The following is a 7,546-nucleotide window of genomic DNA, read 5'->3' on the forward strand; positions in this document are numbered from 1 at the left end:
ATTTCCTTTCATTTTCTTTTTTTGTAATAAAAATAATACAATCCAAGTGCAATGGCTGAAACCACTATTACGTCCGCCATGTTTGCCTCTCTGAATAACACTGACATGTGGATGGCCCGCTCTTTGTTTGCCGAGCATTTGAACGAGCCTCCGATCCGTGGCGAGCGGCCAACATGTGGATCCACCTTTAAGTTTGTCACACTACCAGAGGCCCCTGAGAAAATTAGATTGGCTAACCTTTAAGTGTTCTAACAAAAATGACAAGTTTGACGAGGGATCGGTATCAAATTGAGCAGCTGCAGGCCCTTCCTGGACATGTCAAACTTTTTTACACATTCTCGGGCCTGAGGAGGGGGACGCCCAATCAGAGAGGAGATTCAAACATAAGGTAACGCCCCAAAAGGGAAGTGGGAGAAAAATACAGAGGAAATCTAGAAGAGCCAGACGGACACGCTCAACAGGAAGGCTTAGACGGGTGAGGACCACAGTCAGGAGGCAGACTTAGAAGATGCACTTCGACCAGACGAAGTCAGAACTATGAAACAGAAGACACCTACGGCACTACATCCCACGGCATCAGTAGCTATAAGTATAAATTAACTAATAAGTAATCATGTAATAATCTATATTTTATGGCAACCTTTATCTGAATCATTTGAATCATTTTAATCATAATAGCAAATTGAAAATAAATGCTTAGTTTCTTTATGTAGTTTATATACTATTATATAACCCAATGTACCACTTTTTATTATACTATATAATTAATGATAACAACATTTTATAAATATAAAGGCATTTAATTGGTAAACTGGTAAACACACAAACAGCCTTTGGAAAAGAATCCAATTATAATAATAGTTTTTTAGGACTCAATATAAAATTAATTAATTAACTTATTTTTGGATAATTGCCTTCAGCGATTATCCTGGCATCCCAAGTAAATCTTCAAAGATACATAGCAATATCTATGAATATTCTATTCCTTCAAAAGTTTATTATTTTCCCATTTTATACTATTCTATTCATCAATAAGTTTATTTTTTTCCATTGTATAATATTCTATTCATTAATAAGTTTATTTTTTTCTATTGTATAATATTCTATTCATTAATAAGTTTATTTTTTTCCATTGTATAATATTCCATTATTAATAAGTTTATTTTTTTTATTGTATAATATTATTTGTGTTAAATTAAGTTGTGATAAAAAGTTTTAATATTAATTGCTATTTTATTAATAATAATGTTTTTGTTAAAATTGTTTAAAATCAATGTATAATAAAACCTGATATGTGATAGATTGTCCTTGAGGATGGCCGAATTGGCCGAAACGTTGCGCCCTTAAAGAAATAATGAGTGTTTTGAGACTTAAATTAAATACAATTTATTTTATTAAAACAGTAATAACCAAACTCAAGAAAGTTCAAAGATTACATAAAAAATAAAAATTGTTTTACTATTAGACTAGGTATGATTTATTTAGTTACTTTCTTATTTGATATTATTTAACTCAGTTATCTACCTCTTTTTATTTATGATGCATATATATAATTTTATTTTTATCCATTTTACTATATAACTAATAATTTTATTGTATTTATAATTATTATTTATTATTTTTATTTAATATGGTATTATTGTATACTTACTTATACCCTAATACTCATTGCCCTTGAGTGGTTCTGGATGTATTATTCTAATAAAAGTGTAAAAAAACAAAAACAAAAAAAATTAAAGTTTATTTATAAAACGTTATTTGTAGAAGAATATTAAATCAATATTGATATCAATACTGATTGATAATTGCAATTCAAGACCATTGCACACACGGTGTGCAGTTGGTCTTTTGGCTCGAAAATTTCCTGCATATACGGTGTGCAATTTGTCTGGAATGGGTTGGGAGATTGACGGAGAACTAGTAGGGATTGACGGTTAAAAATAAGTTACATATGAAAATAATTTTAAAGTAAACAATATTAAACAACATAGGCAAACATTAAATGATAATATATATAATAGAGGACGAAGAAATAATAAAAAAAAATTATATTAGCTTATATCTAATTAAAAACCTTAACTAATTAAGAGTCCAACATCTTAGCTTTCTTCGACACTCATTATTAGACAGGACTCCTTTCATTCAATGTTTACTATACAAATAGTACGCCTATATTATTAATTGACCTTTAGTATAAGTAAATACAACTAGTCGATCCATTAATTCCCTTAAACTTCCTCAAATTCCTTGAGGGAATCCTTGGAAGTGGGTAATGGCCTAAGATCACGCAGGTTATTTTTAGTTAACGTCGAGTTCGTGGTGGTTGTAGGATTTTATTTAATGGCCAGGGTCCTATCTCCCTTTTCAAATCTTGAATATATCAGCGATAATAAATCTGCTCTCGGTGGCTATTTAAAGGCTATTAGCTGGCATTTATTGCTTCGATTGTTATAATTCGATATTCGGTTCATTATCGATAACGAACCTTTGTAATTCATCGAAAATTTTAAGTACCCCTACCTCCAAAATTTGAAAAACAGTGAAGGAAATGTTCAGGGATGTAAAGAAGGATAATAGAACAAGAGACGGGTTGAAAAAAAGGCATTTTTTGAAAACTGTGTACAATTACTAGTCGAAATCGAAGAGTCTGTCAAGTATAGTTAAGGGGAATACAAAATGGTGGCTGTTTCAAAAAACTAAAAGAAATTAATTTTTCATTCGGAGTACCATATCTTTAAAAATACCAACAACAAATACCATGGATAATATGTCTGAAGAGAAGATGGTTGGGGGTGCAGTCAGAATATAACACAAATAAGTTGAAATAACTTATTTAATAGTGCCAAAATTTCGGCCAGAATTTCTATTCTTCATCAGAGCTTAGAACAAAGAACAAGATAACCACTTGAATACAAAAAAGAAAGTTAATAAATACCTGTTAGGTGTAGTTGTAAATTCCCTCTTTCATTTTCTATGTAATTTAATTTCTACATTAATAATTATTAATTTTTTTTTTTACTTTAAACCAACCCAAAAATTTTATAATCGGAGGACCAACAAATGAATTAAAAACAGTATCCAGCCCGGAGGACCAATAAATGTTACTATTATTGAGAGCCTCAATGGGAGATTTTCTTCCTGCCAAGTAAAATATAGTGCTGAAAGTTATTATTTTGGAGGTTGGAAATGTTAACAAAAAAAAAATAAGTTTGAGGAAAATGAAGCAGACAAAATAAATAAATGAATCAACAATGTTAAACATATATTAATAAAAAAGATGAAAAAAATAAAAAATTATAAAACAAATTACTTGTTTGTATTAAAAAAGGGGGAAACATACAAGGTTTAAAATAAAAAATAGTATCTCAGAAGAAAAGGAAGATACCATTCACTTATTGGGAAAGAAAATATTTTAAGCAGCGGACCTGCTCTCCAGAAGAATTACTGAGTTTAGTAAAGGCTCTGATTGGAGAGCTTTGAGCACGGGCTACTCTGAAAAGAGCTCAGTTGGTTAACATGTGGCCTCAATTCCATACCACAGTTTGTAACAACTTTGTTATTATTGTTTTATTTCTTTAAACATAAATTTTTGTTTTAAATTGTTTACTTTTTTTAAAGCACACATATTTTTTCCATTTTTTATTCCTTCGACAGACTGATATTATTCTATTGTATATGTATTTTTAATTATTTAAATTGGTCTATTTGTTGCATTTAAAAAACAAATAAACACATTCATTCGATATAGTGTAATAATGTGCATTATTAAATTTATTTTTATTTTTTTTTTAATAACTTATTTATTGTTATTTACAACTATATACTTATTAAAATTAATAATTACAAATACACAGTTATATAACATATTCGCTTCCTTGTGTTAAGAAGTCTGAATGCAAATGGATGTTAAGAACTGGCTATTCCTCTACGGGTGGATAAAGGATCATTCTTGAAACTTTCAGCTCCACAGGCATAACTCACAAGTAAAGGAAAACTCTGAGAAGGGAAAGAGAATAGAGAAAAGCTCTTCTAAGAAAACAGATTCAACTGTACTCGATCTGCATATACATCCCCTCTTCAACATTCTAAACTAATAATATTACACATACTGACAAAATTAATAAAATTTATTTATTATTGTTAATATATAGGGTGTCTTTTTTAGATGGCCCATCTGAATTTATTTCTTTTGATTGTATAACGTTATAAAAAAATTTTTTTTTTTTAAAAAAACAAAAACATATTGGGTGTCTCATGCCCAGTACAACTTTGAAATTTCAAGTGGAAACAGTGCCTTTCGACGCATCATTTTAATGGATTTTTTTAAACTGAAATCAATGGTGCAATCAGATTTTAAATAGGTCAATAAATTACAAAGTTACAGTAAGAAACAAAGTTAAAGAGAAAATAAAAGTACATAAAATTCAAATAAAGTAAAATTAATTCAAAATTTATTTTTATTAAATATTTTTACTTACTTTTGTGAAAGAAAATAAACTAATCTCAGTTTCTTGATATGAAAGTTCCAAGCCTTTTACTGGCTTGTGATCTCTAACGAATTAAGAAGTTGTAAGCTTGTAGCGGTTGAATAGAAGCTGATTGCACAAAGTAAGGAGTTCGTCTATTTATAGGTTAATAATATAACGACATAGAATTATATATAATAAATAGAAGACGGTTTTTTTTTTTTGGTTTTTTTTATAAACTAAAATATAATTCTTGAATGTATAAAAACATAAATTTTAAAACGAACAAAATTAAACTCTGTAATATATTCTCTGCTCAGTGAACTCAGTGAAAAAGATATTTGTCCAAGAAATTAGTTACAACAAATGCAATATGAAAAATCCTATTCATCAATCCACAATTATTACTTTCACTTATCCATGGAATATATAGGAAAGGAAAGGATTGCGGTCGTGTAAAATTTGAAATTTGAGTTTTCGACAAAAATACATGTTTTGAGGTCCCTAAAAAAAACCTCTTGAAGTCTCTGAAAAACCTAGTCTCGCAATATTTTTTTTTTTTCTTGGGTCGGTGGAAATCTTCAAAAGACACGGATAGGCCCATACCTATCCGTGTGTGGGATTTTTACCCACTAAAACCACCGCCCTACACCTGTTCATTCCTCTCCACGGGACCGCCGCTAGGCATTACTTCATGGAGGGAAATGGCCGAGTGCCGCCTCGCATTCTTCGCAATGTTTTCACGTTTCCATGCTACTAACGCCTTCTAGCCCTCTCTTCCTCCCTCAACCTCTTGAGGACTACTGTGGTGAATCTCTTCACTGCGTTCCAATGCAGGTCTGAAAGTAGCATATAGCTCATCACCTTCTCTGGTGTGACGTGACTTCCACACACTCTCTCCAATTCACTTTTTTCTGCTGCAAAGCGAGTGCAAGTGAAAAACACGTGCTCCGCGGTTTCCTCGACAGTCTGGCATCCAGGGCATTCTGCGGTGTTGTCTAGTTTGAAGCGGTACTGGTAGGCTTTAAAGCATCCATGTCCGGTCAACATTTGGGTCATGTAATAATCAACCTCACCATGCTGACGACCATACCACTTGCCCACGCCGGGTATCAACCTGTGATTCCACCTCCCGGAATCTGCAGCCTCCCAACGCTGCTGCCACTGGTCGATGGTTATTTTTCGCTCTTCTCTAGAATAGTGCCTGCTTCTTTCTTGGCAATATGGTCTGTATGTCTGTATGTAGTCAAGTCAATGACCGCAGCCTGGGGTAAAGTCAGAGTATACTTGGATGATTATAACACTGGTTCTGAAGTTTACTAAGCGGACTGTATAATGTGACTAGAAATATATTTAACACTATTAAAACTTACATCGGTTGGACTATAGATTATTATGAACATAAAACTATTGAACTATGACATACGTTGATTGGATTTCTTGTTGCTGTGTTCGTTTTGAGATGATTGTTGGATGATGGTACTGTTTCTAATTTTGTTTGCCCATTCTTCTCTCCTCTTCCTGAAGGGCCAGCAGATTCCTGGTTATTTGTTTGATTTTGATTAGAGGCGCAAAACACAATTAGTCATCAACGTCGTTTATACCTTATTTAATTTAGCTTATATCTATTTAATTTAATTTTTTTTTCTATTTAATGTTATATTTTTGTCAGTAAACCTTTTGATTTTAAAAACTGAAACTCTAATTTTATTGTTTTATCATTGTCTCCGAGGGTTTTTGAAATATCTGGGTTTAATCTAATAAGTTGTGTGAAATACGGGCATTCTTGGAAAATATGGCTAATTGTCAAATTGTTATTGCAATACTGGCAGTTCGGAGGCGTTTGTTTTGAAATAAGATAGGAGTGGGTGAGCCTCGTGTGACCTATTAGCCTGGTAAGTACAACTTCCTCTCTACGGCATTTGTGATTGGAGGTACCCCAGGGCTTGACATCCTTCTTAATAATTTTCAGTTTACTCCTTGGGCTTTCACTTCACAAAGATAGCCATTTATCTTTGATTTCCTTTTCTAGGGGTTTGCTCATTTCTAATGGCTTTAAATATGTTTTACCCCATCCAAGAAGCGCGAGTGCTTCTCTTGCAGCGTGATCTGCCAGCTCATTCCCTGCGATATTGTGCAGCGTGTTTAAGTAAAAATGGATGCAGGAAATTTTCGGATGCCCTAGATACATACAATCTAAACCTTTTAACGAGCTTAATGAGTCTGTAATTATTGTTATATTGTTGTGGTTCAAAAACAAAAATAAGTGAAGTGCTACTGCTATAGCATTGAGTTCAACAGTGAATATGTTGCATAGTTTGTGGAGTTTAATTTTGTGCGTTGATTCGTTAGTTATGAAGGATGATGCTGGTGATTGTCTTATTTTGATCCATCTATATAGATCATAAAGGATTCGGGCATGTTTTGAATTAGACCAGAAAAGTTGGCTTTATATTCAACTGGTTCGGTATTACTTTTCGAGTATTTGGACAGGTCTAGAATAGTTTTAGGACTTTGGAGGGTCCATGGTGGATGATTGTTATGAGATTTGTCAATTTTTATCGTCTTGAGAAAAGCGATAGTCGAGGAGATTCTTTCTGATAGCGGAAGTGTTGAATTTTGTTTTTGTCGAAAATAAATGGAAAATTTTTGATTGAAAATATATTATGTGTGGGATGTTTTTTCTGTGGATATTATTTTGAACTGTAGTTTGAGGCTAATTTAGATCTTCTGAACAAAAGTGGCGATTGTCCGGATTCAGCGCATAAACTTAGAATGGGGCTTGTTTGATGATGAACTATATCCACATCCGTGGTCTCTTCTACTCCATTTGGCTAATGAAGGGATTTAGTGTGAAATAACTTTAACTTGTGAAAATAAAAGATGGCGGATCGACTAGTCGCTTCTCACGTTTTCAAAGTAATGGCTGTTGGTCAACTCGGCCAACAGAGAGCAGCACTTGAACTAACAGTGCCTTATATAATATATTGAATTGAATTTGTTCAGGGGGGGCTTACCGTTGCGAAGAGGCCAGAGCAAAACTGATTAGAGTATACGTAGGGACTTAAAAGAGGGATTAA

The sequence above is a fragment of the Halyomorpha halys genome, unplaced genomic scaffold (genome assembly GCF_000696795.3).
Source record: "Halyomorpha halys isolate HHAL.00 unplaced genomic scaffold, Hhal_1.1 Scaffold1.1, whole genome shotgun sequence".
Classification (NCBI taxonomy): domain Eukaryota; kingdom Metazoa; phylum Arthropoda; class Insecta; order Hemiptera; family Pentatomidae; genus Halyomorpha; species Halyomorpha halys.